We start from the raw sequence: 14,513 nt of genomic DNA, 5'->3' as shown, positions 1-14,513 counted from the left end.
TATGTAACCAACAAAAAAGAAACAAAGCTTAATATACTTACACACACAATACAAAAATACAAAACTATCATCCGTTCCGCCTTAATTAGCCTTATATAAAAAGATAGAGTTAGATAATATTTAATTATAGACAGCAATTTATAAACCGCATGTTCTCTATAGTTCTTTTATTTTTCGGTTTTCATATTGTTCTCTATTGTACTGTAAACAATCAATGACATTGTTTGTGTTTGACGCTAATAAAATCATAAAATATATTTACAGTACATATGGTGCTACTTTCCCGCACTAGTGCGTAAATAAGCACTTTTCGTTGCTATGTCAAATATTTAAAGGGGCATATGTACTGTAAAACGTTGTACGATACGCGTGCGAATAGGTAACTCGAAACGAGTGGTGATAAATTAAAACACGACCGAAAGGAGAAGGGATTTCCTCTTTTCCGCACTTGTATCGTAAATAACTATGTATTTTATATGATTGTTGCAAATTAATCCATACAAAATGTCTTCTATAGTCCATACAAAGTGTATTCAAGGTTAATGTCATCATCAGGATCACTTGGTTATAACTTTGGATACTGCAACGAATCTTCAGTTTGATTTGTTGCTCCTATTACAGGTAACACTCTGTATACGTTGACATATTAATGAGTCACGGTCAAACCCAATAAATCAAAATATTTTATTATTAAAATAAGAATTCTACGCATGTCACATATAGCTCTAATTTCAAAAACCCTTTTAATCGACTTATCGGGTTTGACCACCCACCCCTCGATACAAGCCACATAATCATAAAATACAATATTAGGGTGACCAGTAATTCAGAAGGGACTAACATAAGCCAGAGGTTTATTTTATGACATTAACTACAGGTGGTGCCTAATGGACTGCCACCTTGTTACTATAGCTGTAAAATGTGTGTGTGTATTAACATGCTTTAATCTTGAGGGACTAACTAACTTTGGCGAACTTACTAAGTACAGGAAAACCCCATTTCCCTTAACTCTTTATAAGCAGTTTTTTTTAATGACAACAATAAACGTCGTTTTAATAGAGTCGTAAACTGCCTCGCATGAAGGTGACCAGCAATTTAGAAAGGTCCAGGATATAACATAAACCGAAGTTTTATTTTATAGCGGTGGCTGCAGGTGGCGCTATAATGAACTGACCAACTATTTAGTTACAATTAATGTTAAGGAGTGTTGAACCTTATAGAATTGGTATAAAGTTGGTTTTTGTGTGATATAGCTGTGGAATTTTTTTGGGAATAAATGAGGGCTCATATCGATAGTGATTTGATTTGAAATATTTGGTCTAGAAGCGCTTTCTTAAAGTAATTCTCTAGAATCCCTGGTATATGTAGATCGAAGTTTACATGAGAAGCGGTAGAATTAAGAGCCCATCAATGTGCACACTAACGCCACTGCTAAATAATCGTGATTATTTAAATTTAACGAAAGATATTAAAAAAAAGTGCCGCTACGTACTGTATCTTGTATTAAATTAAATACATCAAACTAGTTTCTATGTTGCTGGATTCGTCAATCTATGAACTCAAAACAAAAACGGCCGTTTTAACTTTGGACGCATAGATTGACGAATCCAGCAACATAGAAACTAGTTTGATGTATTTAAAAGGTACTTTAATACAACATACAGTACGTAGCGGCCCCCTTTTTGAAATATCTTTCGTTAAATTTAAATAATCACGATTATTTAACAGTGACGCTAGTGTGCACGTTGATGGGCTCTTAAGCAGTGTTGATTTATAAACTGAAATAGATGTCATATAAGTATTAAAGAAAAAGTGACGAAGCCCGAAGGGGTTTTCTTTAATGTATGACATCTATTTATGTTTATAATTTATATAATATAGTAGTGTGACTACAGCTCTTTGTAGCGCCATTTTGCAACCTCAGGTGTTAAAATTTATGCCCAATCCGAGGATATTACCGGGTTATAGCCGGCTATAACTCCTATTTTTAAAACATCAATAGAACTAAAGGAGCGATCGAACGGTTATATAAATCTCTTTTACCTCTTATATTTAGCGCCTAATGTTAGTTGGGTAATACAAAGTTGTCAATTGACTTATTACCGTAATTGGTATCAACATAGGAGTTTTTTAAGCATGGAGCTACATACCTATATACAGTAGAAACCGCGTAAAGGATAGCTTAGAACGGTCTGGGTCCGGGCCGAGGCTTTCAACACTTCGTTTTACGGGTTCTATAGAAATCTGAATTATCGGATGCCTCGCCTCGGACCCGGACCATCCTAGGTGAGTCATTCATAACTCTAGTATTTACTTCGGCTGGGTACTTACTACTTTCATAGTAACAAATCATTTTGACGTTTCATAAAAATAATCTAATTGATTGGTTATTAGACTAGGTACCCAATTCTATAAAACGTGACGCTGCACGCGGCGTTCGAATTCTAGTATTTACTTCGGCTAGGTACTTACTTTCGTAGTAACAAATAATTGTGACGTTTCATAAAAAGAATCTAATTGATTGGTTATTAGACTACCCAATTGTATAAAACGTGACGCTGCACGCGGCGTCCTAATCAATCAAACGCCAAGATTAATTGTAAACAAGGTACGTAATGAATAGGAGGCGAATTCTGATTTAACTATTTGTTAAAATCAATCTTGTTATGATACGACCCTGTCGATCGGTCACACTGATTGATGTGAGATGATGAGATGTACCTACTGCGAATGATCATATGTAGCGATAAAACATTTTTAAATTAAGTGCATTTTTTAAAAGTCGATATTGTTGCCGTGTTTGTATATTGGATTTTAATTTGTCAATTGTAAGTCTTAACAATAAAAATCGGCCAAGTGCGAGTCGGACTCGCGTTCCAAGGGTTCCGTACATTAAGTCCGACTCACACTTGACTGCACATTTCTAATAGGTTTTCCTGTCATCTATAGGTAAAGAACTATTTTGTGTATTTTTTTCAAAATTTTAGACCCTTTAGTTTCGGAGATAAGGGGGGGGAATGGTCATCTTTTACCTTCTTGAATAACTGCTAAACTATTCATCCTAAAAGTAAAAAAAAAATTTGAGATTCTTACAATGAGCTCTTTCATTTGATATGTAACACGATATAGTTTGAGAAACTTTATTTTTTAATTTTCTCCTTTATCCCCCAAAAATGGCCTCCATATTTAAAATTCATTTATTTACGTTACACGTCCATCTTTGGGTCACAAACTTACATATGAGTGCCAAATTTCAACTTAATTGGTCCAGTAGTTTCGGAGAAAATAGGCTGTGACAGACGGACGGACAGACAGACACACGAGTGATCCTATTAGGGTTCCGTTTTTTCCTTTTGAGGTACGGAACCCTAAAAAGTAATCGATGAGGTCTCTTAAAATAAAACTGCGCATGTTTAGAAGCAAATTTCATATTTTTAGCTTCTGTGCATAAATTGATACATCAGCCGCGCGTTTAGACGTTCTTGATTATTTTCTAACGCGCGAAAGTCAAAAACTCACTAGAGAAAATCCTCAAAATTGATAATTAAATTATTGGGGGCCGATTTTTGAAATTCTACTGCTCGATTTCGTGTATTTCGTTCAGTAATATCTCCACTACTTACTAGGCATGTAAATTCTACTAATAGAATCTTGGAGGATACAACTAAACGGAGTAGCCATTAACAGGCTTTCCCCTCTGTCGAAAATAGGCGGCCAACGGTCATACACAATGTATGGACTGACGTTTATCTGACATGGCTATTTTTACGTTACGCATACATTTGACGTTCCCCTCCCCCGCAAAAATCGGCAGACTGTTTTGTACAGAAAATTACAGACATGGCGTCTCCGTTTGATTATATCCTCCAAGAATAGAATTGAAAACAAGTGGTCAATACCACTAGATTTCAAATTTTTACCGCACGTATTTCAAAAATCAGCACTTCGCCGTTTTCCGCCGATTTTCGAGTGACGAAATCGAGTGATTGAAATTCAAAAATCGGCCCCTTGGTTACCGTATTTTGATCTAAATAAAGGTGACAGTCCATTTTCAACCGCAGCTGCACTACTGTTCATTTTACTATGGAAATTGACAGTAACAGCGGCGCGTTCAGTACCAGTAGTGCAGCTGCGGTCAGAAATGGAATGTTACCCTAAGCGGTACGGTTATTTAAAAACTCCGCTCTCTGAACCTACGGCACCTTAGATGTAGGTGTAAGGGCACTCAGATTAAAAATGGTTTTAAAAAGTTAGATGGTGTAAGAAAAACACTAGGGCAAGACAATTTTATGTGACTGCTACATAATGAAAGGCATTAAAATACGAGTGTGGGTTTAAGACGCGAACGCAGTGAGTTTCTTAAAAGGATCACACGAGTGTTTAATGCCTAATTATGTAAAGTTACATACATTAACACTTGTAGGGAATTAGTTATCATACTATTTATTTGGCCTGTGAAAAATAAACTATGTTTCTCTTATATTTAATTATCCAGGTACATACCTACTTCATCGGAAAATCAGCGCTGGAAGCTACCAGCAACATGCTGAGATGAGGCCATTTCGTGTTTTCTTTTATATTATGTATTGTCTCGTTTGTGTGCTTACGAATAAATGTATTCTATTCTATTCTACTTTTAATGTGAAGTTCATTTTCCTTCGCCATTTTCGATTAGGTGTCAAATGTTGTTTGTTTCGTTTATTTGGGGCACAGACAAGACATCCTCTAGACTGAGCATAGTAACGCTACCCCCTCTGCCACTTATACGGTAGTTTTACTCCATCTTCGAGTCAATCGCCGTGATTGGTCCGTGTCTTTGAACGGACCAATCACGGCACGGGATTCGCTCACCTCGTCCCCCCGCACCCCCGTATTTTTGGCAGCGTCGGTTTCATGAAATAATTGCTCTAAACTCAGTCTAGAGGATTCCTAGTCTATGATTTGGGGCAAGACTTATGTAATTACGATGGAAATGGGATAAAAGCTTTTATTGTGACAGCGATAGGTATATTGAGATAACTCGAAGTAACAAGTTTCCATTTTGAAGATTATTAAATTTAATACTACTATAGAACCTTGTCGCTTTAACTACTAGATTACATTTAGATTAGATGTAGATTTGGCCCTAGAGTTGCCACTCTTTCTCTATTATACTTATACGGAGTGCTTCCTGTAACAGGAGACAGGAGCAATAAATTAAACTGTAGGCTGTACTCCTCAAACTGACCAACATTTGTTCAGCAACTTTTGAAAATAACTCATGTTTTGATTTTTATTACACTTTTAAGTTTATTCTAAGACGCAATGTATTGCAAATGTTGTTATGTTTAAAGCGTGACAAGCAACGTCAAACACACTGATGTCAGCGCACATTGAAGGCAATATTTATTTTGTATGAAAAAGAGGAAGTCTAAAGGATTCATAATTTTTAAAAGTTGCTGAAGAAATGGTCAGTTTGAGGAGTACAGCCTTTAGTTTAATTTATTGCTCCTGTTACAGGAAGCACCCTGTATAGTTTGTCAAAGGACTGTTTCGATCATTTCAAACATAGATAATCAAACTATCTTTGTCTTACACTAGCACCTAAAAGAAAAGAATGTATAGGTATTGTTTTTTTTGTTCTTATTCACTGACAAATTGGTTTGACCAACTATACTAATCTTTGCATGACATACATCACTCAATAAGCACTGTCGTATAAGATAAACAAATTGACTCATTACCTATGTATGACATAGTTCTATAGTGGCATAGGAATCAAATTGGCTGACTGTACCTAGGTACACCTAGCCGCAAAATTGTATGGATACTTTATGAATGAACTCATTCTGTAAGAAATATCTAGGCTATGACCGTGCAGAAACATCTTGACATTGATCTACTGCGATTAGATTCGGAGCTAAATCATCATTTTAAAAATAATGGATGTCTACAACCGCGAAAATCGAAGTTCGCAAATTGCGGGCATCTGTCTCTGTCTCTCTAATTATTCCTTCATTGGAGTAAAAGAGAAAGATTTGTGAATTTCGGTTTTCGCGGTAGCCGCTCTGGTCGCAATTCTCAACTGATTTTCGTTAAATTTTGTTAGTAGGTTCGATGATTAAATAGTTTTTTTACTCGATTCAGTTTTTGAAAATATTTCAAAATGACTGAATTTTTAAGCTGTGCTCGCAAAGTCTACTCGTAAAGCACAGATCCACTAGTTTATATACCTAACTTTATAATGTTTTATAACGCAGAGTCCTAGTGTTGTCCGATTCTTATTTTGCTTTTGAATAAGAATTGACTACGAAATCTACGACGACTTTTCATTAGATTTCGTACTATATCTACGAATAAGACAATTGGGAGTGACAGTCACATCGCAAACACAAAAAGCTAAAGGCAGGGGGAGATATAATTATTAGGAATAAACATAGATCTACTTATCTATGTGTGTACGAGTATAGGCACTATAGTTCGTTTTTTTAGCATTAGAAAGAACTTGAAAGAAGGTAAGCGATTTTGACATGTCTTTTAACTGAAAAACACTTTTTAAAAATCAATAACTATTACTTATGAAAGCAGAAGAATATAAAAGATCGTATTAGATTCATAATTGTTACATATTTACCGTAACTTATTTTTAAAATGTGTTTTTCAATTAAAAGACACATCAAGATTGTTTACCTTATTTCTAATGCTAAAAAAACGAAGTATAAACCTTTCTTTGTTTTCTTAGCAAAAACCTTAAAATGGCATCCCCTATAATAGAAGTAAACTATTTCACATTTACACCTCAAAAACTTTTCAAATTAAAACGGCATTTGACTTTATGGTCCGGGTAAATGTAAAACTTTACTCATTTACCTGCGGACATAAATATTCGGTAAAACTTCTGGAACAAACGGACCAAATAGAATTATAAATTATTATCTACTGAGTTATTAAAATTTTGCACTAAGAAGGTATTGTGGAAATAAATATAAAACGTTTTTTTGTCACATGATTGATTAATTTCACTTTTTATTTTATTTGTACCTACTGTAAGTATAGTTTAGTTATTAAATCTACTACATTAACCGAAATCAAAGATTTTTTTTAACAAGTATCTGGTATTTATCGACAAGTAATAAAATATATTAGGACTTGTTACAGATTTATGTGTACCACATACCTAATGTGTAAAAGAGGTACCTATATGATTCAGTTAAATGAAATAATACCTATATGGTTTGTATTAAATTAATTAATACCCAAGTAAGCCTAAAAATGTGGGCGACAGAACAAATACAACTTACTTAATTCTTATTTATCGCACGCACTATGAAGAATAATTTCACCTAATAAACACTATACAGCGTGAAATAAAGACAATCCAAGAAGAAAAACGTCAGGAAATTACTAACATGACCTTGAGACCACCTGAACACTGGACGTGACGTTCTACTAGGCGTCAGAGCCAAATAAATCAACACACCTACCTTTAATAACTCAACTTACTTACACGTGAAGGAAAATTACTACAAACGCTATAACAAATAAATATATTTAGCATATTTCAGTTTCAACACAATAATAAAAAGTTGGTAACATTCACATTAATATTTAAAAACTTTTTTTTTTTTTTTTTTATATTTAAAAAGTATTCCAACTTACCTTTTTAATCCAACGAAAAAAAGTTAACTTTTTAATTCAATGTCACAGCTGCCACACACACCACAAACAAAACACAAACACATTTAAATTTAGAATTCACTTTGAATTGCGCGCCAAAACATCACCGAGTGCGAAGGCGGGAACCATCTTTTTTTGACCGACTAGTGTCCCGGGTTGCGTCAAACGTCCAACTGAGCAAATTGGGCCCACTGAGTAGACGGAACGTTTCGCAGGCGCGTTGCACCCCGGCGAGACGAAATGAACCCTACACATCTACAGTTGCAATAGCGTCGGTAAAATTTGTTCATATGACGTCGCTTTTGCGGTGTAAATTTATTTTGAGTTGGGGAACTTTTGGGATTTGTAATAATGGTGGGGTTATACATTTTAAGCCAACTTAAGCTTGATAAGGGTTGTTTTGAACTATTTTTGAAGGTATCGTTGATTCTATTTCTATGCTTCCAGTTCATTAAAAAAGTTTACTTTACTATCATATAATTCATATATTTCTTGGTTTTTAATTCGATAATTATCACACACTTATTCTCGTAATTTGTTTTTAAATAAATGTATTTTTGCATAAAATTTGCGATAAAACCAGTTAATTTTATTACGAAAACAGCCTTAAACGATTTGCGGTATTTTGGTGTGTTTCCCTTTAATCCGGACCCGGAACTAGCAAGATTTATAGACCTTTCATGGCTTTCATTAGAGGCCAAGAACAAAAACGGACTTAATTAACTTAGTGTGCTTTTTATATGGCTGAAAAAGGCATTTGGCACTCCGATTCGTAAATTACCTGTGGGTTGGCAAACTTGTGACACTATCATTGATTAAATACCTATTAAGGCTGGTCAAGCAGATCTTGTCAGTAGAAAAAGGCGGCAAAGGACAATGAGTAATTTTGGTCCATATCCTCAATACTTATGAAACCTATGCCAAATGATAGCTTCAATGCTATCATTTATTTCATACTATGACAGTTAAGTCGAAGTCGCGGGCAAACATGGTCTTTTTTTTATATAAATAGAACCCAGTACGGCAACGGTTTCACCATAGTATGTTTTATTATAATAGAAAGAAAACGACACGTTATGCATTTTATTATCATTTTATTTCTATTAATCAAAAAATAACAGGTATTATATAGGTCTACCTACCTACAATATTAAATATCTACAATTAAATCGTCTACTTAGATGAAGTTCTTAGGTCGAGGTAGACTAGTAGGTTTTAATCCACCGGCACTTCATTTCTTTTTTCTATTATAATAAAACATACTATAGTGAAACCGTTGCCGTACTGCAGGGTTCTATTTATATAAAAAAGACCATGTTGGCCCGCGACTTCGACTTAACTGTCATAGTATGAAAAAAATGATAGCATTGAAGCTAACATTTGGCATAGGTTTCATAAGTATTGAGGATATGGACCAGACTCCATACTAAAGTGCCCATGGTCATGCCATGGTCCTTTGAAAAATGTAGGCGCAAAGGGATATCGTCCCATAGAAAATTTGAATTTCGCGCCTTTTTTTACTGACAAGATTTGCTTGACCAGCTTTATGAACGTAATTAACCTAATTAGGTATCTCTTTCTTTTCGTCAACACTGTAGAGTCTGTGCGGAAAGATAAGAGTCATGAAATGTAGGGGAGCCCATACATTCTGCGACTCTTCTCTTTCCGCACAGACCCTAATATCTTAAGCGTGTAGGTAAATTTTGTTTTTAATAGCACTAGATTAGTGGCCAGAGTCTAGAAAATATAAAAGATTTATAAGTGGTCATGTTGGGAAGTATACGATTCTGAAGGGGACAAGTTAGGAAGTGGCCAAATTAGGAAAGATTAAAATTATCAAGCGGACAAGTTAGAAAATAGACTAATTCGGAAGTGGTCAACTTAGGAAATAGTCAAGTTTGGAAGTGGACATGATAAGAAAGAGACAGGTTAGGAACTTAGGAAGTGGAAAAGTTTGGAAAGAGACAAATTAGGAAGTGGCCAAAGTCAACCGGGGGGATAATATCTCCATCTTACAAAGCGTCCCATGAGTCCATTTTACTTGTAGTTCCGCAGTGACTTGGTGTATACTGTTATGCTGTGTAACTTACATATTTGAATAATAAAATAAAAATAAAATAAATGAGGGGTAGAATTACGATAAGGGAATTTATTTCTGTGACGAGACTGATGCGTATGAACAATGTTCCTGAGTTCTAAATAGTTTTTACTATTTTTTTCTATCTATTCAATGGGACTAGACGCGCGTGTTTGTATGACATTGTCTCATAATATAAAACTAATTTAATATCTACATTATACAATTCTATAATTAAATTTAATCAACTATAATAATGCTGCTACAAGCGCTGGTTCTAATCAATTACAATTGTGGAGATCCATAAAAAGCAGCACCGATTGTCCGCCATTTTGGGCAGCAATCGTCCATCAACCACTTTAATAGCGCTACCGCATTAAAAAACAAAACAATATAAGAGTGTCACATAACAACTGTATATACGCCATTTTAAAATTTAATAAGTTCGGAATTGATAACCTCTTGTCTATAATATTGGGTTTAAGAATATATCAAGTTTGTGACACATGTCTGGCTAGCCAAAAATTGTTGACAGATATTTCGTTGTTGTATCACCAATGGTCTATGAATAAAAAAATGCTAAAAGTCAGTTGTCAATTTATGTCATTCATTCAAATTGCTTGCGGTTTATAAGGGGTTTATTTTAAATTTTAAATAAATCATAAATATTTTCTAGTATCAAAACTAGAATTCCTACTACACAAAGTGTGACCAGCCCAAGATTTTTTGAATTTCCCGCCAAACATTTGTGTAATATTTCAGTAACCAGACTCTACCTACGCCTTTTTAAAACTAACTAGGTAAAACGGCTGCACACACTCATTCCACCCGCTCCATTTTAAAACTAAAATTTTAATTCTAAATATTTTATAAACTACATTTTTACGGGTTTGAATATTACAATTTTAAAACAAGCTGTCACATTGATTAAGTTTTGACATGATTTAAAAATATACAGGTAGGTACATAGGTATATAGGTACATACCTATACATATACCTACCAATAGTTATAATATTGGTGTCTTTTAATTTTTCTTTTTTATAATGTGTTTATAACTTCATCATGGCCCCGACGGAAGACCAGCGCTAGCCTAGCCAGGCTAGCCCCATGCTGAGTCGGGACCATTTCGTGACTTTTATGTTGTTATATTACCTGTTGTTTTCTTTTATTTTATTTTTTGTCACGAATAAACGCTCTCTATTCTATTCTATTTCTATTTATTTCGATGTTGCCAAGTAAAGTAAATCCCGCTCGAAAACCGCGAAGCCTTTATTAATGAACATAAAGCCTAATAAACATAAACACATAATCATGTACATTGTACAGTCGCGTAAAAGAGTCATTGTAACTTTTTTTTCTTCATACTATTTGAGAGAATAATGGATGACTACCTACTTTTCCATACAAATGTAGTTCCCATTTTCGGAAAATAGTTTTACACAAATTATTGCATATTAACCATAAATATTAATGATAATATATCTAAATGATGTTATTTTGTTATCAAGTACAATCGAATAACGAAATTCATTTAGGTAGATATCACAATATAAGTTCGAATTGGCGTTCGTGATTTGAGCCCAATCGGCCTTCTCAAGTTAGTTAGTATTATAGGGTAATTATAATAAATTGGTTTGTTTACAGAGCGGGGTGGATTTCTGACGCCCCGGACCGGCCAGCATTAAGAGGCAACAGGAGTGGTCATTTCTCCATACAAACGTACTCGAACAACACAGATTAATATTGTCAATATCTGTGTCGGACCGTTTTGTTTTTTTTTTATATTTTTGTTTTTTAAGGCGCTAGAGCCCTTTAAAAAATGGCCAAAATGGCCTAATTGACTATGCCGCAATGAGAGGCGTGGTATTCAAACTGATATCAATTAGTCAAAAAATCAAAACGGTCCGACACAGATAATTTCATAATCATTTAGATTTCCAAATTTGGTTAGGATTGGTTAAGTTTTGGAGGAGGAAACAGTCGAGTACGAAACCTCGATTTTTGAGATTTTTACGCAGGATTTTTCGCCTTGTCCTTATCGCACTAGTTTTAGGAGCCGCTTCCGTTAGCGAGACGGGTATATTTACATAAAAAAATTAAATCTCAGCTCCTGTTTCGTCTTAAGGATGACTTACGCTAAGTCATCCTTAATGCCCGGTACACATTACTCCAGTCCAGTAATCCAGCGGGCTAATCCAGTCCAGTGCTGGACTGGATCATATCGTTTACATTATTCCAGCACTGGACTGGATTAGCCCGCTGGATTACTGGACTGGAGTTGAACCGGGCATATTCCAGTCTTTTCACTGTTCAACGTTCCATCCAGCACTGGATTGCAACTGGAATGGCTGTCTACACTATTCCAGTGGCGCTGGATTGGGTGAGCTGGAATGAAAAAGTAGACGGTCTCTCCAGTCACTGGACTGGAATGCTCACTGGAATGGGTACATTCCAGTGCATTCCAGTGTCAGTTCACATTATTCCAGTAGCATTCCAGCACTGGATTGGATTGGACTGGAATGCTACTGGAATAATGTGAACCGGGCATTAACCGCTCTGTCCACGTGGTTAGAAGGCTATTTCAGTTTAACCTGTTTATCTAAATAACAGATTAGGACAAACTATTAACAGCCAATTGAGGTGTTTATGAACAACGCCAAGTGTTTACGAGTTTCCTATTTAAATGATTCGAATCGCCATTCGCCGCAGGCCGCCGCGGCGTCGCGGCTCGGCGGGCAAAGTGGTCACGTCGGAATTCACTCTCGGGTATGGACTTCTCTGATCCCACTTTGCATAAGCTACGTTTTTAATGCGACCACAAACTGTGGGGAAGGGGGCCTTTTTCTTTCTTTATTTTTAATTTATCTATTCTAAAGTAAAAGAAATTTTTACCAAACTAGTCTGGCTGTCTGGTGACCTACGAGCTGGCGCATTTATTTCCCAAAAACTCAGCCTCACTGTGCAGAGGGGGAACGCGGCCATTGTCCTGGGAACAATGCCTCAGGCTAATTTAGGGTTAGATTTTTGATTTATTTTGTTAGTTTCATCTCTGTTATTAATAAATAAAACTCCTTTGTCCTTCTAAAGTCATCATCTTCCTCGCGTTGTCCCTGCATTTTACCACGGCTCATGGGAGCCTGGGGTCCGCTTGGCAACTAATCCCAAGAATTGGCATAGGCACGAGTTTTTACGAAAGTGACTGCCATCTGACCATTCAACTCGGAGGATAAACTAGGCCTTATTGGGGTTAGTCCGGGTTCCTTACGATGTTTTCCTTCACCGAAAAGCGACTGGTAAATGTCAAATGATATTTCGTACATAAGTTCCGAAAAATTCATTGGTCGATTCATCGAGCCGGGGTTTGAACCGGCGACCGCCGGATTGCAAGTCGCACGCTGTTACCGCTAGGCCACCAGCGCTTTCTCTATTCTATATGACAACATATAATACAAAATAAAATTTACTAAGAAATACACATCGGTAATACATAAAGACAAAAGTAAACAATGCAAACATGCGACCTTATCGCTAATGAGTGATTTCTTTCAGGTAACCTTTAGGTTAATTCATAAGGGCTCGCGTGAGATTTGAACTGTCAAAATTTTCATACAAAATCCGCGCCAGCTTTAATTCTTTATTTTTTATTCAAACAATCAATCAATATAGGTACGGTCGCCATCTGATACACCGGAGCGGCCAAGGCACTCACAAATATCGGAACACAACTCTAGAGTGCGTGTTCAGATATTTTGAGCACCTCGGCCATTAAATCGGCCATATAAGATTGTAATGGAAATGGCTGGGCGAACTATCACTACATAGTATAAAACAAAGTCGCTTCCCGCTGTCTGTCTGTCCCTATGTATGCTTAGATCTTTAAAACTACGCAACGGATATTGATGCGGTTTGTTTTTCATAGATAGAGTGATTCAAGAGGAAGGTTTATGTAAAATTTGTTAACCCGTGCGAAGCCGGGGCGGGTCGCTAGTCATAGATAAAAAACAACTGCGTTCCAATACCGCCTATATAAATCCACAATAAAAAGCAATAAGCTGTCAAAACTCTGTTATAAAGCTCCCCAGTTTACGGGACGGCCTGTTATCTTGCCGGACCAACGTCGTGAATAAATTGTGGAATTTTTGTTTTCGAGCGTACCCTCGCTGCCGTTGATTCGTACAATACAAATCGTAGTTTTCGTTTCTCCATTTTAACCCTTGTGGTATCGTTAGCGGATGCCTGCTTATATTTTTTCCACCATCGAACCAACACATAACGCAATAACACCACTAACCACTATAGTTCGTTTTTTTTAGCATTAGAAATAAGGTAAACAATCTTGATGTGTCTTTTAATTGAAAAACACATTTTAAAAATAAGTTACGGCAAATATGTACCTAATAATTATGAATCTAATACGATAATTTATATTCTTCTGCTTTCATAAGTAATAGTTTTTGATTTTTAAAAAGCGTTTTTCAATTAAAAGACATGTCAAGATCGCTTACCTTCTTGCAGATTATTTCTAATGCTAAAAAAAACGAACTATAGCACAGAAAACTAAGATTTAACTTAAAGGCCGCCCGTAATCCTAGCGAGAACCTGACCCTCATCTAATTCTGATTGCATAAAAAATTACAATTTTTATTCAAGATTCCTTTTATTAAATTTTTCTTCGTCATCTTCAAAATGTTAAGAACGTTTGTGAACAAACACTTAATTAAAGATAGCTGGCATTAACCTTTTTCAAACATTTTAAGTATGTAATTAAATTCTAACCG

This window comes from Cydia amplana, chromosome 20 (genome assembly GCF_948474715.1).
Source record: "Cydia amplana chromosome 20, ilCydAmpl1.1, whole genome shotgun sequence".
Classification (NCBI taxonomy): domain Eukaryota; kingdom Metazoa; phylum Arthropoda; class Insecta; order Lepidoptera; family Tortricidae; genus Cydia; species Cydia amplana.
Note: the sequence above shows the minus strand (reverse complement) of the source record.